This window comes from Palaemon carinicauda, unplaced genomic scaffold (assembly GCF_036898095.1).
Source record: "Palaemon carinicauda isolate YSFRI2023 unplaced genomic scaffold, ASM3689809v2 scaffold263, whole genome shotgun sequence".
Lineage (NCBI taxonomy): Eukaryota > Metazoa > Arthropoda > Malacostraca > Decapoda > Palaemonidae > Palaemon > Palaemon carinicauda.
Window position 1 is genome coordinate 70,868 of NW_027170278.1, and position 21,691 is coordinate 92,558.

At 41.3% G+C, this 21,691-nt stretch overlaps 2 long non-coding RNA genes across 3 annotated transcripts; one reads left to right on the forward strand and one right to left on the reverse strand.

Annotated features, from left to right (window-relative positions):
* Positions 1-4,654: 4,654 nt before the first annotated feature.
* Positions 4,655-16,389, forward strand: LOC137636267 (uncharacterized). Of its 2 annotated transcripts, none has more exons than XR_011043015.1 (2): positions 4,655-14,978; positions 15,056-16,389. It is a non-coding gene; the product is annotated as an uncharacterized lncRNA (long non-coding RNA). The 2 variants fall into 2 exon arrangements; XR_011043016.1 differs by having other exon boundaries at positions 15,211-16,389.
* Positions 13,787-14,469, reverse strand: LOC137636269 (uncharacterized). The gene is made up of 3 exons (XR_011043017.1): positions 14,342-14,469; positions 14,005-14,111; positions 13,787-13,848 (listed from the first exon to the last, which is right to left on the reverse strand). It is a non-coding gene; the product is annotated as an uncharacterized lncRNA (long non-coding RNA).
* Positions 16,390-21,691: the final 5,302 nt, after the last annotated feature.

Consider the following 21,691-nt stretch of genomic DNA (forward strand, 5'->3'; position numbering starts at 1 on the left):
AAAAATCGATTTTTTTTTTTATAGAAAGGTCAATAGGTTATGTCCTATTAACTTATTAGCAATAGCGCTAGAGTAATGCTGTGTCCGCAGTTCCACAAACAATCCCCACACAAGTATACGTGCCACCTGAATGTTGGTATACCAACTATACACTTTATTGTGTTGAATTTGCTTCTGCGTTACGCTAGTTTTTCTGCAACACATCCAGGTACTTGTACGGAACACTCGTGGTTTCAGTTCTTCATCGGTAAAACCGTCGTAATATAGCAAGGAATCATTGTTTTTATATTTTAGATTTTATATTGATATATAAGGAGTGCAAAACCATATCCTCTCTTTCCAAGAGTCATCCATCCTGCGTATCTTGACCAGTTGTCACTTAAACGGCGGGGATTTAGCTCTTTATCATTATCCATATCATGCATATAAATAATTCTCAAGTGGAAACTTGGGAAAACCCCCAATTATTTCAGAAATATTAAATTTCAAAGAACTAATTTTCATCGTATCTCAGTTGAGAGGGATTGAACCCTTTCTTTCTTCACAGATTATTATTATTATTATTGCTACTTGCTAAGCTATAACCCTAGTTGGAAAAGCAGGATGCTATAAGCCCAAGGGATCCAACAGGGAAAATAGCCCAGTGAGGAAAGGAAATAAGGGAAAACTACAAGAAATTCAAGAACAATAATATTACATACATACATATACCAAGGCACTTCCCCCAATTTTGGGGGGTAGCCGACATCAACAAATGAAGCAAAACAAAAAAGGGGACCTCTACTCTCTACGTTCCTCCCAGCCTAACAAGGGCTCAACCGAGTTCAGCTGGTACTGCTACTGCTACAATAATAATAGAATGAATTAAATAAAATAAATTAAGATATATTACGAATCTTTTTTTTAAAGAACATAAGATGACCAATTGCCGTCACTATCCTCTGCTTACGAGTCGGTCTCTCACCGTGAACGGAAATAGATTCCAGAAGGGAAAGAGTTTCAGATGAATTTCTAAACAGGAACCAGTCCCGTCAGGATGTAGGCCTAGATCCAGATCCTTCATCATATATGATTATAAAAAAAAGTCATAAACTTTCAAACTTAATTGGCTCCAAGAAGCTTTTTGAGAGTCAAATTTTGTTACATTTTTGCCCTAGGGTAGGCCTAACCTGAATCTCATGCCTATGATTTCCAGCTACTAAAGTCAATGAATAGTTGGGTCTCATATGAAGTAGATATCAGGTTATCACAAATGTCGTTTTGCTTACTGTATTGAATGATATAATGTTTAATTTAATTACAGTATTTTTTATCTTTCAGTTGGATTTTTGTTCGTATCTCCGAATGTTCGTTAGATTCGTCAGCATTCATATCCAGGTGTAGCATCCTATTTCATGAAGATGCAAATCTTATCCGCCTTGTCGGCTTTGGAGAACATCCCTGTGCTCAGGTGACTGGGAGGTGTTATGTAATAGGTAGTTTCTTTCCGAACTACCCTAGTGCATGTCATATGTTGGGAGTACCCCCAACCCTCTCGTCAAAATAGAGATATCATGATACTCCTAATTAAGCAGTTTTCAAATGCATAAAATTCTCTCTGAAGTCTAGTGGGTCAGCAAGACAACATACCCTCTTTGGCAGGGGAAGATTTTTGTGCATATGGAAGCACTAATTCTCTTGTCTATTGAACCGGGTGTAGCGGCCCAAACACCGGGCACATCTAGTGAACAACTGAATCATTTAACATCAGCATTTATTTCTGGAGGTAGACACTAACTATCAGGGTCGCCGATCTTATCAGGAGCTGCTTTGACTTCTGTCCATGCTATGCTTCGTCTTGTTCATTTTCTTTACTTTCAGTACATTTATGATTATGAGTTTCTCAAGCGAATATCATAACCTGTCTTGTGGCACCTACATGAGTTGAATGGAGGTACATCCCCATCCTTTGCTTCCTGGGTGTTTGGGTAAGCGATGCTCCTTTATCTCTACTTGTGAATTTTGCCAGGATTGGCCCCCCTCAGTGGTAGAAATCAAATAGCCGTTTGAAAAAGAAAGTTAAAGAGCGATTGCTCCCCTTCTGCGTTTTTCTCTGCTGAGAGCTAGAAGCAGAAGCCTTTCTCCCCAACTCCTGATCTTTTTCTTTCAGATCCATCCGTATCGGAGGTTCCTAAAACTCCAATATTCCTAGTAGGTGCCCATTTGTCCAGGATTTTGTTAGTGTTATCACCCATCATGCTTAGTGAACCCAAGATCATACACAGTGATGTAGATCCTGTGTCTTCAGCTCTTTTGCAACCAGAGAAAGACATTACAACTTACATTGGTCTCGCCACCCTTGATGAATCTTATCAGGTCTCTCTCTCTCTCTCTCTCTCTCTCTCTCTCTCTCTCTCTCTCTCTCTCTCTCTCTCTCTCTCTCTCTCTCTCTCTCTCTCTCTCTTCCCCCCCCCACCCCCACGACTGTGGTTAACCTGGAAGACCGTGTTTTTATTCAGATTTTACAGGTCAGAGATTTTTTCCTCCATGATGCAAGAACACCTCCAGTGAGAATTTTAAAAAGATCACACAAGTGTTTGCCTAAGTAACATCAAACCGAGAGGTTACAGATCAGTAACTTCACCACGTACAGAAAGAGCTTACTATCCTCCTAACCCCATTCATGACAATTCTGATCCTTTGATTTCCAGAGGTTGTAAAGATAAGTCTTTTCCCCAAAAGGAAGCAGCCAGCTTCTCTCCAAGGAAGACCACTTCGTTTTCAAGTACACCTCACCAGGAATTACAAACCTGGTCATATCATCCTAGAGCCAGTGCAACATTAGTTCTGCACTTAAACTCGTAAACATGCCCCACATTTGCTTTCAGGTACAAGCAAGTGTGCTTTTTGTACGCACCAGTGAGGAAATGCACAATCGGCTGGACGTGCCACCATCCCATCTCGCTCGCAAGCGAGACACGATCAGCAACATCTTGTATTGATGTATCAAGAACAAGTTTTCCATCCTCTACGAGATATATGGTGTTACCCAGGGTAGTGTTCTTGGCCCATTACTTTTCATACTATATACAAGTACACGTGACATGTGGTTTGGCCTAGAAAACAAGCTTGCTGTATATGCAGATGATGCTACTCTCTCTCTCTCTCTCTCTCTCTCTCTCTCTCTCTCTCTCTCTCTCTCTCTCTCTCTCTCTCTCTCTACAAAACAGTCTCCCTCCCACTACTCAAAACTCTTCTCTCTCTCTCTCTCTCTCTCTCTCTCTCTCTCTCTCTCTCTCTCTCTCTCTCTCTCTCTCTCTCTCTCTCTCTCCATCAGTTCCATCTGAACGTGGACCTGTGGTTGCTAAATCCATTAGTAGAGATCTAGCTAAAATTAGTACATGGTGCAAATTATGGGACAAAGTTGAACCCTAACAAAACTCGACATATGAATGTACTGTAATTACGTTGAGGACAGTGGCTCCTTGACATCTGGATCTCTGCATTGATAATGTTTCTTTAAGTCTGTGTGACTTAAAATTTTAGGTGTGATTCTTGATGGAAAAATTTATTTTTGAGAGACATTGTCTGTTTTCTTCAATTTCACAAAAAATTGGTTTATTGAGAAAGTTTTTTGAGTTTCGGTGATCAGTCGTTTCTGAGGTATTTTAATTCTTTCAATCTGCCTTGTTTTGAGTGCTGTTCTCCTCTCAGGTTTTCAGCCGCAGAATCTCATCTTAATTTGTTGGACAGGAACTTACGATCTACTAAATTTTTTATTCCTGATCTAGATATTAATCTGATACTGTCGTTCAGATAGTTTGTTTTACGTGTTGCATAAAATTTTTCATAATTCTGACCATCCTTTGCATTCAGATCATCTCAAACAGTACCATCCTGTTGGTGATACTAGGTAGGCAGTTAATTCTGATAATCATGCCTTTTCCATCATAAGGCTCAACACTACACAAATTTTTTAAATGTTTTATTCCAGCTGTGAACAAGTTGTTGAATTAATCAGGTAGTTGAATTGGTGGAAGTTCAAACTTACAGCCAAAAAGACTGACGTTTTTTTTTTTTTTATATACAAAAGGTCTATTTTAAAGTTATTACTGTTCTTAGTATTACAGTCAGGATGCCTGAAAACTTTAAATCAATCAATCAATCTTAGTATTTCATTTTAATTGTTCATTACTACTTTTGTTGTTTATTTACTTCATTATTTTCTTTCCTCACGAGGCTACTCACTCTGTTGGAACCCTTTGGCTTATGGTATCCTGTTTTTTCGACTAGGGTTGTAACTTAGCTGGGTATAATAATAACCTATGCCCTTTCAGGTCCATCCAGACATGGAAATCCTAACATAACTTCTGCTATGCTTGTTGTTTTAGACCTAAGCAAAGAGTTTTGAAAAGGAAATAGGCAGCAGACCATACTTGCCATTTTACTTGTTTCACACTAAATAGTCTGCCCTCCTTCGGAAGGAAAAAGGTCAGAGGTAGGAGAGTTGCTCCACATAAACTCTAGAATTGAAACTGGCCTATCTAGCATTTCACCACTTTACAGCAACCATCAATAGTCTCTCAGTAGTGTGGATGAGCAACAACATGACTGTTGGGATGTATGTCTAGAAGCAAGGAGAGCCTGTGTCCCACCTTCTTTGCTAATGGATATGTAACATCTGACGTAAAGTGAATGTCGTTCACCTCGACCTTCTGCATCCTGGGGAAAAGGAACGTGATATTAGCCAGTCTGAGCCGATTTGTCTTTGAATCATTAGGTGCCAAGAGAAAACCAATCTTCTGGAGTTCCTAGAATATTAATAGGTTTGTTGATGACCTGAATCAAGTTAGCAGCATATTTTCCTGTTCAGTTTCAGATGCAGGCCATCTACCCTTGGATGGGATAAACATTCAAGATTTCCCCCTGTTCTGCTTAATCTTTCAGATCCTAAACAAGATCTGAATGCTACAAGACCACCTTGTAAGGAATGGCTTCGGGTAGAGTGGTACCCGAACTTTCTAGATCTAATCGTAAGAGTTCCAAGGGATCTTCTCGATTGGCCACTTCTGCTATGATAATTGCACATAAAGAAGTTCAACTTAGCAGCTTTGTTACTATCTCCTCAAAGTTGAAAGTTATCCAGAACCTTCTCTAGAAATTGGGTCTTTGAGACCTCTGAAGTAACTTTCAGATCCCTCCGCAAGTTGTCCGTGGATGTCTTCTAGGAAGAATGGTCCCACCTCTGTGACTAGCGTCATTTACAGAACACCGCACCACTCTAGACTGCTATTCTTATTAGTTGTAAGAGCATGTTCATCATCGGGAAAAGCGTCCACTTGGGGCCCTCCCTAAGCACGATATACGTGGTATTGCGGTAACTATGTTTCCCACAAGAACTGTAATGACACCTTTTGCTCCCCACAGCAAAACTTCAGATTAAGACCTAATACTAGAGAGTCTGCTGTTTAGTTCTAGCCTCATCTAAGAAAGAAGCAAGCTACATGATCTATCCTATCTTGTTTCAAACATCATGGGGGTGGAAAAATTTGTCATTTACTTTCATATCAGAATTTGTAACCAAGGTCCAAAATCCTGCTATTAATGATACCAAATTTGATTCCTTAACAATATGGGTGTCAAAGGAGGTAACTGATGATCTGAACAGTTTGTTACTTGTCTTGTAAGGGCAGTTCACTTATACCTTGAAAGTGGGCTGTTCCCTGCCACCTGTCCTTCCTTATCTTGTTTGTTGGCACAAGTCGAAACAAGAAGAGAGGGTGCAAGAACAATCCATTTCTGGTTACAGGAAATTATTGAGAGGTTACATCTTTGGGAGAAGCACTGACTGGTGCCCCTCCCAAACCCCATGGCATTCTAGGTCTTGCCTCAACTTTAGCTTTCTGAAATAATCACGCAGTAGACATGGACAGATATTATTATGAGAGCTTTCAAACCCTAGGGAGAAGTATTGACCAGTGCCCCTCTCAGGGCTCACAATATTCATGGGCTTGCCACCACCATAGTTTCCCACAAGACCCAAAGTCCCCCTTTTTGTAACAACCAATTTGAAGCTCCTTTTCATCATTCAAGGGGGTGGATGATGACTTGGAGGATTTACTACTATGATCTGTTAGGGCAGTCCATCTCAATTTGATAAAGACTATATCTTGTCAAACCCATTGTCTCCAACCTATTTGTCAACACCAGATGAAAGAAGAGGAGTAACCAAAAATACAATTTTTCTTTAACCAAGGAGACCATTATTAGTTCTACAAACCCTTGGGAGAAGTATCTAACAGGGCCTCTCCCAGGACTCGTGTACAAATACCACCTGGTATCGCAGGATCTTGGAAGAGGAAGACTACCTTTTCTGCTCACTATAAGACTCTAGACACCTGTTCTCTAGACCCTGTATTGGCTGTCCAATAGTTGGTGTAGAAACTATGCTTTGCAGCACAGTTATCCCAGTGTCAACTCGTCTGTTACTTATTCTTACCTGAAGTGGGAGCCGAATGCAATTAACCTTTCACCCCATCCCATCCTGAATCTCATGGCCGTGAGAGCATCAGCACTGGTGGACACTCAAGCAGTTGAGCACACCTTCAATCATTCATTATAAAATTTAGCTTCGATTTTATAAGACATGATTGTCTGTTACAAAGTGCAGTATATTGATTTCCTTGTCAGGCACGGATGAACACTGATTTTCATGTCACTTGAGGATTTAGGTATACCCCTACCTCTTATCAGAGCCGGGCATGACCTTTTTGAGCCAAGGGTCAAACATACACCTTTTTCTGACATTGGGACTTACTTCCTCCTAAGGAACTGCCCCATTAACATGACGACACTAGCATCACTTTGCCGATGTGTGGATGGAAGCATGGTGCAACCATACACTGTTGCCATGCCCACCGGTTTTCTTCTACATTGTTGGAACGAAAGTGCACCAAGAGCTTACCCTATTAAAATGACAAGGTCTTGTATAGCTAGGAAAAATACAAATTACTGTATTCTTGAGATTTGTAGATTTTATAAAGAAAAGTAAAATGTAAATGATAAGTCAAAGAAAGCATAAGTTAATTTAGATTGTGAAACTCTTTCTACTACTGATAGAATTGTCCTAAATTTAAACTAGGTTCCAATTTTTCTTTGTACAGTATTTTCAACCAGTTTGAGCTCAGCTGTAAATCAGACATTCCATATAATACTAAAATTAACATAACTAAAACATGTATCAAAAGAGCCATGACAATGTTTTCGTATAGGGTACGGAGTATGATTATCTAATGCCAGGAGTGTCCATGAAAGGGAACTTCTCAATTTCAAAGAATCTTTAGTTACTATACGAATGTAAACCGGAGTCCTTTAATTAGGAGATGATTCTAGTGCAGCTGAAACTCTGCCATCTAACTTTAACGAGGTGTCTAGTTACCAACTGGTAGAAGGGAGCCCAACACCCTTGCTGGTAAACTGAACAGTCGCTTTTATTCTGGCTCTCGTACAAACTTGGCTTTTGCTCCTTTTTTTTCTCTTTCAGATTGTATGTGTTTGCCTGATGCGGCACTTTCGTAAGAGATCGATCCCCTGAGAGGAATGTAGCGAGCGGTCAACCTCCCAGTGGCAAGTATATGGCAGGAGGAGAAAGAAGAGGGATAAACACAATTCTTTCCCCACTGGCTCATCCTCAAGGTCTAAAAAAGCAATTAAACCTGTTCTTTCAACCCCTGGTAGTGCCTTCTGACCTTTCACTGTCAGTCATGTGGTGGCAAGACGGGTAAGAGTGGCGGTGAATTAACTCTTGGTCAAATTCCAGAGCGAAACAGGTGAGCCTCTGCTTCAAGAAGAGCCCACTAATAGTAATATAAATACATTTAATGACGCAATGCAACGCCTTTGGACTTCTCTTGGAATAAAGGGTACCCCATCCAAAGAATGGCTGATTTTAGCTCTTAATCCCACTAAGGAGTTTTGATAACTTCACGATTTTGACCTTCAACGTGATTTCAAGCAGCCGGCTAATACTTCACCCTTCACTGTTTATCCTACACCTTAGGGGGTTGACGAGGAATTCGGTATTGAAAGGAACTAGTTCTTCTTCCCAAAAGAGATGCTGTAGCACCTCCAGCTATGAGAAGAGCTCTTGATTTTGCAAGTCTAGAACAGCGCAAGGCTTCAACTAGAGATATGCATAAGCAGTATATATATGTAAGCACGTAAAATGTCTTGACTCGGACTCATCGTTTATCTATGAACAGGCTCCCCAAAAGCTTTAAAGAGGGATCAACGACAACGAGACCATTGCTCGATGACGGCAAAGAACATAGTCTTGCATAGAAGACCTTGTTTTTTCCCCCAATAAATGAAAAAAGATTTTAAATTCTGACCCTCCTAGAAGCAGGCCGGGTGTGGTGTCTGCACCGGAGGAAAAATTTGCAATATGACTCCTCCCCAAACAGAGCTGAACCTTTCCAAAGCGGTGACTCAGAGTCAATACTACCTCAAGCAGCTGTTATAATGCGTAACGAGAGTCGGAATCAGAATCTTTGTTCCTACAGGTTCTAGCATTAAGTGTGGCAATGGGCTCAGGGAAGCCTCCAACTCGCCAATCAAATGCATAGATCAGTTACAGTACGTCGCTCATCGCAGGGATCGAGTTATGGCTGGAAATACCTTGGTTAGAACTTAAGTCAGTATGCAGATATCACCTTGTAAGGCAGGTCTTCTTAGACCTTGCCATCAGCCTTTGCTATGCAGAACCATCACGTAACGCAGGATCCCGACCATCTCACTTGCGTGGATCAAGCTGTCACTATCCTGACCCTGTCTATGTCAGCTGTAAGGTTGGCAGCTCAACATATCATTTTCACAGCTTCTGAAGCTGCATCTTGGTTGAACCATTTGTGAGGAACAATTGGGTTCCTATGCACGAGCAAGGACCTAACAGATTCTGAGAACCAGTTCAAAGCCTTCACTCTATCAGGGGCTAAAGCTGATGGAGATTTTGGTCCATCAGGTAGGCAACGAATGGGCCAACTAGGTCCTAAAGAAGCGAGATGTGGTGGCCTCAAGTTTGAAAAATATTTAAATAAAGAGAAATGCTAAACCTTTGGAAACCGCCCCTTTTTTTTTGGAACAGGTAAAGCTTACAATGAGGAATGGAGGAAGTTCAACCAAGACTCACTTCTCCACCAAGCAATATTGCAGAAGAGACCTCAGACCACCTCCTCGAACTTCCGTACAAAGTCACCTCCTCCTCCTCGGCTAACTATGGGCCAAAAATCAAGACCTAAGCAGAGGAATAGTTTTAATCTTAAACTTTGCAGAACTTGATTGAGTTTGGTCAGCCTTTTCTACATCGGACTCGATGCCAAAATCGAAGATGTAAAGGCAGATGAGGCCCTCGCTTACGCTATGGCTGGGAATTTCCCCACTTGGCTACCTCGAGAGTTGGGGGGATGCATGAGGTGTCAGCTTCACGGGACAGAGCAGTGGACGTTATTAGGTTCGGTTACCACCTCCCGTTCACCAGCTCTTCTCCTCCCTTCATTCCAACTCCATGGAGTCAGTCCTCATATCACAAAAAATCGGAGAAGTTCCTTGCCCTATGGTCTCTAAAGGACATATAAAAGAAGTCAAGGACGGGTACTTGGGCTTCTTCAGCCATTTGTTTCTAGTCTTGAAAGCCTCAGGTGGATGAAGAGCCGTAATAGGCCTGTCAGCTCTGAACAAATTTATCCACCAGATTCATTTCAGGATGGAAACTTTCCAAACAGTCAAAACATGTAAGGAAGAATGATTTTATGATCTCATTAGATCTCCGGGACTTTTACTTCCAAATCCCCATAAATTTCTCTACGCTTTGTCGTAGGAAGCAAGAATTTCCCCAGTTTATAGTTCTCTGGTTTGGGTTGTCCACAGCCCCTCAGGTATTCACCTGAGGGTTTACATTAGTTTGAGCATGGGCTCATGCCAACAAGATATGTGGATAACTGGCTGATACTAGCAGAATCAGTCCCAACTTTTTTATTGTCGAGACAGACTGCTCTCGTTTTGTCGCAATCTATTGATTGTGATGAATCTAGAGAAGTCCAAGCTTTCTCCAAAACAAAGAATGATATACCTGAGAATAGTGGTATTTTCACATTGCATTAAGATTCATAATGCTTTGTCAAAATCTAAGGCAAATACTGGAAATAAATGTTGTCTAGGTACTATCCTCATCCAGGAGCATGAACCTTTACAGCCGCAAATAGACAGTACAAAGCTGTATCTACAAGCAGCATCTACAATGTGTCTTAAACACTGTGCCACATTTGCAAATAATAAGCTCTGGAAAATCATGTGAAAATACATGCTGTTCCTCGAGGATGCTGTCAGTTATCAATGTTATTATCTTTAAACTTTCTCTTAATTTTAAAGATGATAATTGAATATATGCAAAATCTTCAGCAGCTGATTTTAATGAGCTGGCTTATTGCTGCCCCGAGTAGGTAGGATCACACACACACTTATTTTGGATAATTTTGTACGTGCATGAACAGGACATTTGATGTCTGTCCTCTTCCATGTGCTGTTATTTTTTTATTCGTTTCCTCTTTGCATCATATAGGAAGAGTTCCAGTTAAAGTGAAATCTTTTATGTTGTATTTGTTTAATGGACTATTTTTAGGTTTTGTTTTATATAGACTATGCTGATGTAGCAAGAAAGATTTTCCCATCCAATGACAGGGTAAACCATTTCAAAAAGGAGGTTCAGCCTTTACATAAAGTTCAATAGTCACAGCTACCAGCCCTACAATGTTAGCAACTTTTAGGCGACTTGATATCCCTAGAGTAACTGGTTCCTCACAGTATGCTCCATCTAAAGTCGGTACAATGGGGCCTAAAAAGACTCGTAAACTGCAAGCCGTCCCCGAACTTTAGTACCAATAGAACAAGATACCAAAGTTGATCTGCTTTGGTGGCTGAACAAGGAAAAGCTCTTTCAGAACTCTCAAGGAGAGTGGTCTCCTCCAGTTTTCCTGTTTACATATGAGTCGAAGAAAGGGTGGTTGGCTCATCTCAAGGGCCAACTGACATTAGGTTAATGGTTCCAAGAAGACAAAACTCTTCGCATCAATGGGCTAGTTAAAAGCAGCCTATATGGCTTTTACATTTGTAGGTGGTTTAGTAGGTCACTCGGTTGCCTTGATGAACGACAATGCAACCCTTAGTGACGCAGTATATCGATAAGAAAGAAGGCACAGCATCACAGACTCTTTGTCAAATGGCAGTGGGAGCACACAAGTGGGCAATCCACAATGCATGAATTCCCTCAGCTTGATTCATTCCCAGGAAAAGGAATTTCATAACGGTCACGTCGAGTCGAAAATATCAGGTAGTTGGGTTAGAATGGTCTTTACATTCCCAAGCAATGACAAAGTTCCCTACTTTGTGGGGTTCCTTAACAATCAACATGTTTGTTACAAGCTTCGACAGGAAACTGTACGAGGATGCATTCCAACACCCATGGGACAGCCTTAATTGCCTTCCTCAAAGGATAATAAACAAAGCGTACTCGTCCAAAGATCTGAAGTTATATTAGTAGCTCCAAAGTGGCATCAAGCAGAATGGCACGCAGACCTTCTGCATCTTCTAGTAGAGATTCTGAGAGAACTTCCGCAGTGGCCCAACCTGCTCTGTCAACTCCACTTGCAGATGTTCCGCAAATCAGTGGATTCCCTATCACTTACGGCTGGAAGGTATCCAGCATCTCTTCCGAGAAAGAGGCATTGTGAGCAGGACTGCAATAACGTTTTGCTGCCCCAGGAAATTCTCCACCGACGTTAAGTGAAGTGGGCCATCATCTGTGGTTGGTTTTGTCAAAGGAATACATCTCTCAGAGCCTCTATTTCAGTAGTGGCAGACTTTTCAGCTCAACCACAGAAGGAAAAGCACCTCTCAGTATCACAATGAAAGGGTATTGTTCACCCTTTAGCCTGGTACTGAGACTGAGAGGAATATTGTAGATATTTCCTTGTCTTGGGAATTATCCATGAAGCAGACCTTTCTTCCATGTGAGTGAAAGTGTAACCAAGGTATTACAGTCGCTAAAATGAGAGCTTCTTACAAACCATTGATGTAAGGCCTCGGATAGGTACTCAACCATGGCTTCATCGAAGTTAATAGGCAAGTTACGTGGACTCTCGTATTTGTTCTCTTACTTGGAACACCAGAGGCAGGTTTTTTTATCGTTTGCTTTTGACTAACAGACTCAAAATCCATCAATCTTGGATTCGAGAATTTTAATCTTTAAAAGCATCCTCTCCTAGGGATGTAACCAACGATTCAGATGAGTTACTTTTGTGTTTTGTAAGAGCGCTACCTCAAAAGAACCCAGACTGCCTTATGCAGATTACAGAACCTTTTTGTAAACCCTGGCAGAGGGAAAAAGGTGGTCGCCAAAAATAGTCACATTTTGGCTGCTGGGGGCTATTATAAGAGCGCTGAGTCCTAGATCCCCTGGAGCACCAGAATGAATTATGGTGCCCCTTTCCCCCCATAACATCAGTGGAGTCGGTACGAATCGTCAAGAAGAATCTATCGGTGGCTCAAGTTTTAGACCCCGGAATATGGAAGCGTCAAACCACCACCGCTGCTCATTATTTGCGGGAAAGCACTCGCAGGTCGTTAGACATGTTTTCCCTCGGACTTGTGATTGATGTTACAGAACCAAAAATATCACATCGAAAATAGCAGTTACAACCTATTTCTAGGTGGAGAGAGAGTGCCTGGCCCCTTTTTCTCTCCAGGGGTATAGCAGTTGGAATCCTAGTTGGCTAGACCGATGATGATACAAATAATCATCACCTTCACCCAGCATCTTTTCTATTTTACTAAATAGAAGTACAGTATTCATTCCAGCTTCCTCCACACGATCGGAAGGTGGATGTTTATGGGCAAAGCCCTCGTTTGTTCATGCTTATCGTCACAAACTAACTAGTCCAAAGATATATCCGGTCCCTTGACAGGCCAGACAGTACTGGATTGGATCTCATTTTGATTACAGCTGATTTTTCCTTTGCCCACACACACGCCTAATAGTCTGCCTAATTCTTTACACAATCAGTCTCCTCATTCATCTGACAACACTTAAGAAAACCCGAAAATTTCTTGTTCACTCAAGAGGTTAACTGCTTCACTGTAATTTTTCAGTGGCTACTTTCCTCTTAGTAAGGGTAGAAGAGACTGTAGCTGTGGTAAGCAGCTCTTTTAGAAGGACACTTCAAAGTCAAGCCATAGTTCTCTGTACCATTTTTTCCCGCTGACGGTTAGAGTTCTCATGCTTGAGGGTACACTCGGGCACACCATTGTTTCCTTATTTGCTTTCTTCTCTGGGCTATTTTTCCTGTTGGAGCCCTTGGGCATATATCATCCTGCTTTTCCAACTAGCACTGGAATAGCTAGTAATAATAAAGATATTTGCTCTGCAACACCCTTGATTTCCTGGGTCGTGAACCTCATGCTAAGCTTAACCCTGGCTCACAAGTTGTCTGGAATGCTATTCTCCGCACCTTATCAGACCTGAGATCGTCAATCTTAGGATATTAGCCAATTAGTTTAAGTGGACCTCTGTCCACTTAAGGATGAGTCTGCTAATCAAAGGACAAAATAATTTGTATTTTTTCCTAACTAAAAGCCCGAGTTGTTCAACTTCCTTCCTGCCATCAACCCCTATTGTCTCAGATGCAGTCAAAGTGACCGACTGCTCAGCGTACTGGCAAAGGGGTTGAGGCTTCCCTGCTACCGGCTTGTAATTACTGATGCAGTCAAAGTGACCGACTGCTCAGTGTACTGGCAAGGGGGTTGAGGCTTCCCTGCTACCTGCTTGTAATCACTGATGCAGTCAAAGTGACTTGACTGCTCAGCGTACTGGCAAAGGGGTTGAGGCTTCCCTGCTACCGGCTTGTAATCACTGATGCAGTCAAAGTGACTTGACTGCTCAGCGTACTGGCAAAGGGGTTGAGGCTTCCCTGCTACCGGCTTGTAATCACTGATGCAGTCAAAGTGACTGACTGCTCAGCGTACTGGCAAGGGGTTGAGGCTTCCCTGCTACCGGCATGTAATCACTGATGCAGTCAAAGTGACTGACTGCTCAGCGTACTGGCAAAGGGTTGAGGCTTCCCTGCTACCGGCTTGTAATTACTGATGCAGTCAAAGTGACCGACTGCTCAGCGTACTGGCAAAGGGGTTGAGGCTTCCCTGCTACCGGCTTGTGATCACTGATGCAGTCAAAGTGACTGACTGCTCAGCGTACTGGCAAAGGGTTGAGGCTTCCCTGCTACCGGCTTGTAATTACTGATGCAGTCAAAGTGACTTGACTGCTCAGTGTACTGGCAAGGGGGTTGAGGCTTCCCTGCTACCGGCTTGTAATCACTGATGCAGTCAAAGTGACTGACTGCTCAGTGTACTGGCAAGGGGTTGAGGCTTCCCTGCTACCGGCATGTAATCACTGATGCAGTCAAAGTGACTGTCTGCTCAGTGTACTGGCAAGGGGTTGAGGCTTCCCTGCTACCGGCTTGTAATCACTGATGCAGTCAAAGTGACTTGACTGCTCAGTGTACTGGCAAGGGGGTTGAGGCTTCCCTGCTACCGGCTTGTAGTCACTGATGCAGTCAAAGTGACTGACTGCTCAGTGTACTGGCAAGGGGTTGAGGCTTCCCTGCTACCGGCTTGTAATCACTGATGCAGTCAAAGTGACTTGACTGCTCAGCGTACTGGCAAAGGGGTTGAGGCTTCCCTGCTACCGGCTTGTAATCACTGATGCAGTCAAAGTGACTGACTGCTCAGTGTACTGGCAAGGGGGTTGAGGCTTCCCTGCTACCGGCTTGTAATTACTGACGCAGTCAAAGTGACTGACTGCTCAGTGTACTGGCAAGGTGGTTGAGGCTTCCCTGCTACCGGCTTGTGATTACTGATGCAGTAAGTGACTGACTGCTCAGTGTACTGGCAAGGTGGTTGAGGCTTCCCTGCTACCGGCTTGTAATTACTGACGCAGTCAAAGTGACTGACTGCTCAGTGTACTGGCAAGGTGGTTGAGGCTTCCCTGCTACCGGCTTGTAATCACTGATGCAGTCAAAGTGACTTGACTGCTCAGCGTACTGGCAAAGGGGTTGAGGCTTCCCTGCTACTGGCTTGTAATCACTGATGCAGTCAAAGTGACTGACTGCTCAGTGTACTGGCAAGGGGGTTGAGGCTTCCCTGCTACCGGCTTGTGATTACTGGTGCAGTAAGTGACTGACTGCTCAGTGTACTGGCAAGGGGGTTGAGGCTTCCCTGCTACCGGCATGTAATCACTGATGCAGTCAAAGTGACTGACTGCTCAGTGTACTGGCAAGGGGGTTGAGGCTTCCCTGCTACCGGCTTGTGATTACTGGTGCAGTAAGTGACTGACTGCTCAGTGTACTGGCAAGGGGGTTGAGGCTTCCCTGCTACCGGCATGTAATCACTGATGCAGTCAAAGTGACTGACTGCTCAGTGTACTGGCAAGGGGTTGAGGCTTCCCTGCTACCGGCTTGTAATCACTGATGCAGTCAAAGTGACTTGACTGCTCAGTGTACTGGCAAGGGGGTTGAGGCTTCCCTGCTACCGGCTTGTGATCACTGATGCAGTCAAAGTGACTTGACTGCTCAGTGTACTGGCAAGGGGGTTGAGGCTTCCCTGCTACCGGCTTGTAATCACTGATGCAGTCAAAGTGACTGACTGCTCAGTGTACTGGCAAGGTGGTTGAGGCTTCCCTGCTACCGGCTTGTGATTACTGATGCAGTAAGTGACTGACTGCTCAGTGTACTGGCAAGGGGGTTGTGGCTTCCCTGCTACCGGCTTGTGATTACTGATGCAGTAAGTGACTGACTGCTCAGTGTACTGGCAAGGGGGTTGAGGCTTCCCTGCTACCGGCTTGTGATTACTGATGCAGTAAGTGACTGACTGCTCAGTGTACTGGCAAGGGGGTTGAGGCTTCCCTGCTACCGGCTTTTAATTACTAACACGTTTCGATAAAAGTTAAATGGCCGAGATCCAGCTGTGCTAGAATCATATTAAATATCTCGGGTTTGTTTAAGGAAAAATACAAATTACTTAAAGATTTGTGATTTTGAGTCCTTGAACTAATGATAATACCGAGTTCATGAACCCTTTTGCCTCAGGGTAAAGCCTCCTCAAACCCCTATGAAAAAAAAAAATTGTTGAAGCTCTTTTAAATAGTTTTAGTAATGTTGATTTTAGTGTTCTATGGTGAGCCCAACTTATGGCTGAACTCAAACTGCTTGAAAATGCAAAGAAAATTAGAACGTAGTTTAAATTTAGGACAATTCTGCCCTTAGCAGAAGTGTGTCTTTCTATTTGCTCATGTTTTCTTAAACTTATGATTCACATTTTTTTTTTTTTTTTTTATAAGTTTTTAACTGTACAGAACCTTAGATAGATGTCTTAACCATTTTTATACAGTAGTTTAAGGAGAATATATAGAAGAAAATGTATAGGTTCAGGAGTGTGTGACAATCACAAATCCTTTTTTGAGATGTACTGTTCACAATTATCAAAATTATCGATGAATCACAGTAATATAAGATTTTAATTTGAACAAATTTAAAAGTTCAGGAGTGTGACGATCTCATATCATTTTGAGATGTACCGTCTCATTGTTGTCGACTTGGTCACTTCGAAGAAGTTTAATTTCTTGAAGTTTGAGAAATGCACTACGTAATCCTTAAACTATAGCTGCGATATTGGTACAGCAGTTCACATGCTGCCGTACCGATATCGCAACTACAGTAAAAGGATTATGTAGTGCATTTCTCGAACTTCAAGAAATTAAACTTCTTCAAAGGATAAAGTCAAAATCAATGAGAACAGTTTATCTCAAAATGATTTGGGATTGTCACACTCCTAAACTTTTAAATTTGTTCAAATTATAATTTTATGTTACTGTGATTCATCAATAATTGTTTGAATTATTCATACTTGGTGTCAACAATATTTTATCATGACATCTTTTTAAAGTTTAGTGCTTTTCTATTATGCATCATGTATAAAAAATTAATATTTATATAATAAAAATACATAGAGGACCAATAAAAAAATATAATTTGCCAAGAATCTTTTATTTCACATCATACAAAATATTTCTTATAAATATAAAAAAAATATTTTTTTTATTTTTTTTATTTTTTCCTATATATGTGTACCCCCCCCCAAAACAGGGGCTGACCTTACAAAACTGCTTATATGGCACTTTGAGACCATCCCTTGCTGCCCTGCAGACCAGAGAACTCATACAGTAGTCAAAGGATCCCATTAACAGTTGTGGAATGTGTCTTAAGAAAGGAAAATTGAGTATTTGGCAACTCTGTATTTGCTACTGGAAGTTTTGCCACTTGGTCATCTTCCAGTTTTGGTTAGCATTCACTGAAATGGAGTATCTTGAAGTTGATAAGAACGTAATTGTAACTAAGACAATGCTGAGAAGTTTTTTATCCTTAACATAAAGTTTTGACTTAGATGAAATTCTTAAAGGTGATCAAAATGTTCCAGTGAAAAGTAATCTTGAACCCAGAAGTACTTGATAAAATTCTCAAGTCACACTTGTAATTTAGCCAATTGCCAGATTTTTATAAGTACCATTTAACTAACTGAAGCAAATTTGCATTATTTATGACTGGACATTAAATTTATATTTTTTTACCCATTCAATGCCCTAAGACCATCATTGACTATACAGTTTCATACTCCTTTTGAAAGGGACAGTCTAAGTAACTCCTACTCCACAATGGTCTGAGAGAATACTGTGCTTGGAAAGTATGATGCTCAAGATAAGTACCTGGGTAGCAATACCATATTGAAAAGTGTCCTCTTCATATCCACTTCTAGGGGTGAAATTTCATTGCTGTATAGCCCAATTTCTATAATGGAATGCATACCATAGAATAAAAGTCCAGTTTAAGAAAATATATTCAGAAAGCATTGGCACTAGCCATAACTTCCACGTTTCCCTTAGATCGATACTACTTGGATAAGCGGAATATATTCTGACTCAATAAATGACAATTTTACCAAACTAAGATACATTTTAAATGTGACTTCAAGGTTTGAGCAAAGATTTTCCTTGCATTTACAACCAAATATTTTGATTACAGAGATTATTTCACTACTTTTCATGCAGATGTATCCGTTTACTTTGTCCAGAATAACCAGTGTGTGCATGGTCAAACGCAAGAATTATATCACGCAGTATATTCACGTGAATTACACAATAGTTAACCTGAATTCTACATTCATACCATTGCATCAGTTGAAATAAAAGGCAACTTGAAACTTGAATGTGAATGAATCATCATTAATGTTCAGACATTTTTAATTTACTTGAAAGTGACAAGTCACAGCTGAAGGCACGAGTCATTGTTTCGAGCACAGTTCATTATACGAGGTTTCAAAAACTTCCAAGAAAGCGGTAAGACCGAATACACGTCAGAGAAACACCATTCACACGCTGCTTCTTTGATGAGCGAAAGACTTCAGAAAAGGGGATGACATCTGTGCAGGGTACTACCCTGACGCCCGCTAACTTCACCCCAGCGAGACGGCAGATCGAACTAGTGTTGCATTCCCCTGCACGGACGAGTTAGCACAGGCAGCGTGCCCGCCTAGGCAAGGCTCTGAGAGGCGTGCATATGGCACTAAGGTGGTCCTAGATACCATAAAGCAGCAGTCAAATACCTCCCTTGGCAGCCAACTAACTACCTGACCTTTACATTATACAAAACCATCTGTACATATTAAGTAATTTCCTGCATGTTCTGTAAACCAAAAGGCAAAATTTATTCAGTGTGCCTCTGTAATTATGCGTCTAGGTGCAAATGGCTATCTTCAATCTTTGGTTCTCCTTGATATTGTATCAATTTGAATACCTCACATATCTTCTGACACAACAGCAAAATCCGAACAGATACGACCTACGCCACTTGAGTAAAATATCGTCTACCAATGCAGAAAGTAACCTGTTAGGAATGAACCAAATCATCTATTTGTACTATGTTCATCAAACGTCAACATACAATTGGAGGAAATACTAGCAATTGTACAAAAAGATCAGCATCCAATTTGGCAACGTATGCAAAGCAAAGAGGATAAAAAGTCTCATGAACACAGACTAATCAAATGGTAATAATTGTGCCATGACACAATAACAGATTCACATTCAATCTGTCAATAAGGTAGTATTTTTAAGTCTCTTCTTTTCAAGAGGAAAGGCAAAAGTCCTTGTCCCCAATAGCAGATAAATGTACAAAGATCATCCAAATCAATTTTATGCCAACAACATGAAGGCAATCAAAATACGACCACCTTAAAAGATCCTTTACTCATACCTTGAAGTAAGAACGAACTTCAATCTTGCTCCAAAGACTTGGATTTCTGAATTTGGGCCAAACGGCAATGGGTAAAAATGAGAATACAACCAGCTTAAAAGATCCTTTACTCATACCTTGAAGTAAGAATGAACTTCAGTCTTGCTCCAAAGACTTGGATTTCTGAATTTGGGCCAAAAGGCAATGGGTAAAAATGAGGAAGTACAGTATAAAGTGCAGAGAATAAACGAAGGAGGTTAACTGCTCTACGATGCACCACTTTATTCAACAAGCAAGGCAACTGTTGTGCACTGAACACCTAGCACACACATAGGAGTGAAGGTATTGGGCAACAAGCATATGCTTGCAAATAGACTTGCTAAAAGTATAGCAAACTTGATCCCTTTACATAAAATTTTGACAGACCTTAACCTCAGAAGACTCAAAGTAAGCGAACTACTTCACAACAGTAGGGAAAGATTAGGGAGTAAAGTAGTGAAGCTGCCACTCTTAAACATCATCCAGTTTGCAGATCTCATATGACCTTAGAAATGGCTTCACATCACAATTAAATACACAGTACTTCGCCAAAGAAGATACAGTAATAAGTTTCTTTTGATAAATGTAAAGAGCAGCGAAAAAGTTATCAATTGCACATTATTCACCAAAACCTGCTGAAATGGTTGATCCGCAGGGCTCTGTACTAACCCCATAATTATTCAACATCTACACAAATGAACTATCACGACTCCAGGACATTTGAGGGTTTATATATACTGACGATCTCTGCATTGCAACACAGACATGGACCTATAAGTCACAAAAGGAAGACTGACGAAGGCATTATCATCTCTCTCAGACTATTACAAAAAAATGGGAATTTAAGTCAGAATGCATGAAAACCCCTGTATGCTCATTCCATCTTAACAACCTCCAAACAGAAAACTGAAACTAAAATGGGAAAACAAAGAACTGCAAAACCACCCACATCTGGTGGACTTGGTGTCATTCTTGATAAAACACCGACTTTTCAGGAGCATGTTAACAAGCTCAAGAAAAAAGTGGCCACCAGAAATAACCTCCTCAGCTGATGCAAAAACTTTAAAGCGAACAGCCTTAGCGCTAAGTTACTCCACAGCAGAATATTGTGCGCCTGTGTGCGAAAGATCAAGTCACACTAAAAGACTGAATACTAATCTAATGAAAGCTTGTAGACTAATCACTAGTACACTAATAGCAATAACCCTACCAGCTTTGCACAGACTAGCCAACATCACGCCACCTGGCATCCGTCGAGATGCCCTATCTAGATGGGAGAAGACCAAACAAGAAAATGATCACAGGCTCCCACTCTACAACTATCATAAAACAAGACGTCTGAAATCACGGAAGAGTTTCATGACAGTGAAAGAACTCGAGACCTCAGCCCTATCAAAATATAGACTGTATAAATGGAGAGCGAGTGACAGTCAGACCAACTAACAATGCCCTCCCTAACCCTAGTGAAGACGTAGGTTATGGATCCTCCCTTACCATGAAGAACAAAAACTGGTAGGACAAGGAATAACATCAAGAGGGGCCGACCTGTTCGGACATGGATCTAAGAACAGGAAACGATACAGCACTCAATGGGTAGAAGAATGGTGCGATAAGATATAATGTATGATGTTGCAGCAGTTTCTTTCCTTTTAATTCTATGAAACAAAATGGCTGCAGACAAATACGCACCCAGTAACAAGCACGAGACTAATAGAGGAATCTATTATCGATAAGACATACACAACAACCTGGAATTAGTACAATGACTCACAAACTAGACCTAAGACAGAATTAATGAATAGCATTTTCAGGAAAGAGAAATTTCCATGGTAGAGGTGTAAGAATGCCACCACTGTACGTCCTGTGTTCCGTAGAAAATTATGAAAAGGACAGCTGCTGCCCTACAGTCTTGCTTCTTACCAAAAAGCTATGACCACTGCCAATGAGTGGAAACTACAGGTTTGCAGTTGGACTATTAATTCAACTTGACCCACTGCCTATAACTATGGTTGATAACTGCAAAGGCATGAAGTAAAAACCCTGTGAAACAGAGCCCGATGCAACGCAACTGACCCCTCATTGTAGGGGTAATGGAAATGTGATTTCCACCGAACAGAAAATGAGTATCATACTCAAGGCAGAGAAATTCAATAACTTATTCGGGGAACGTGAAATGAATAGCCTATTCAAAGAAAAGGAAATGAATAGCCTATTCAAAGAAAAGGAAATGAATAGCCTATTCAAAGAAAAGGAAACTGAATAGCCTATTCAAAGAAAAGGAAATG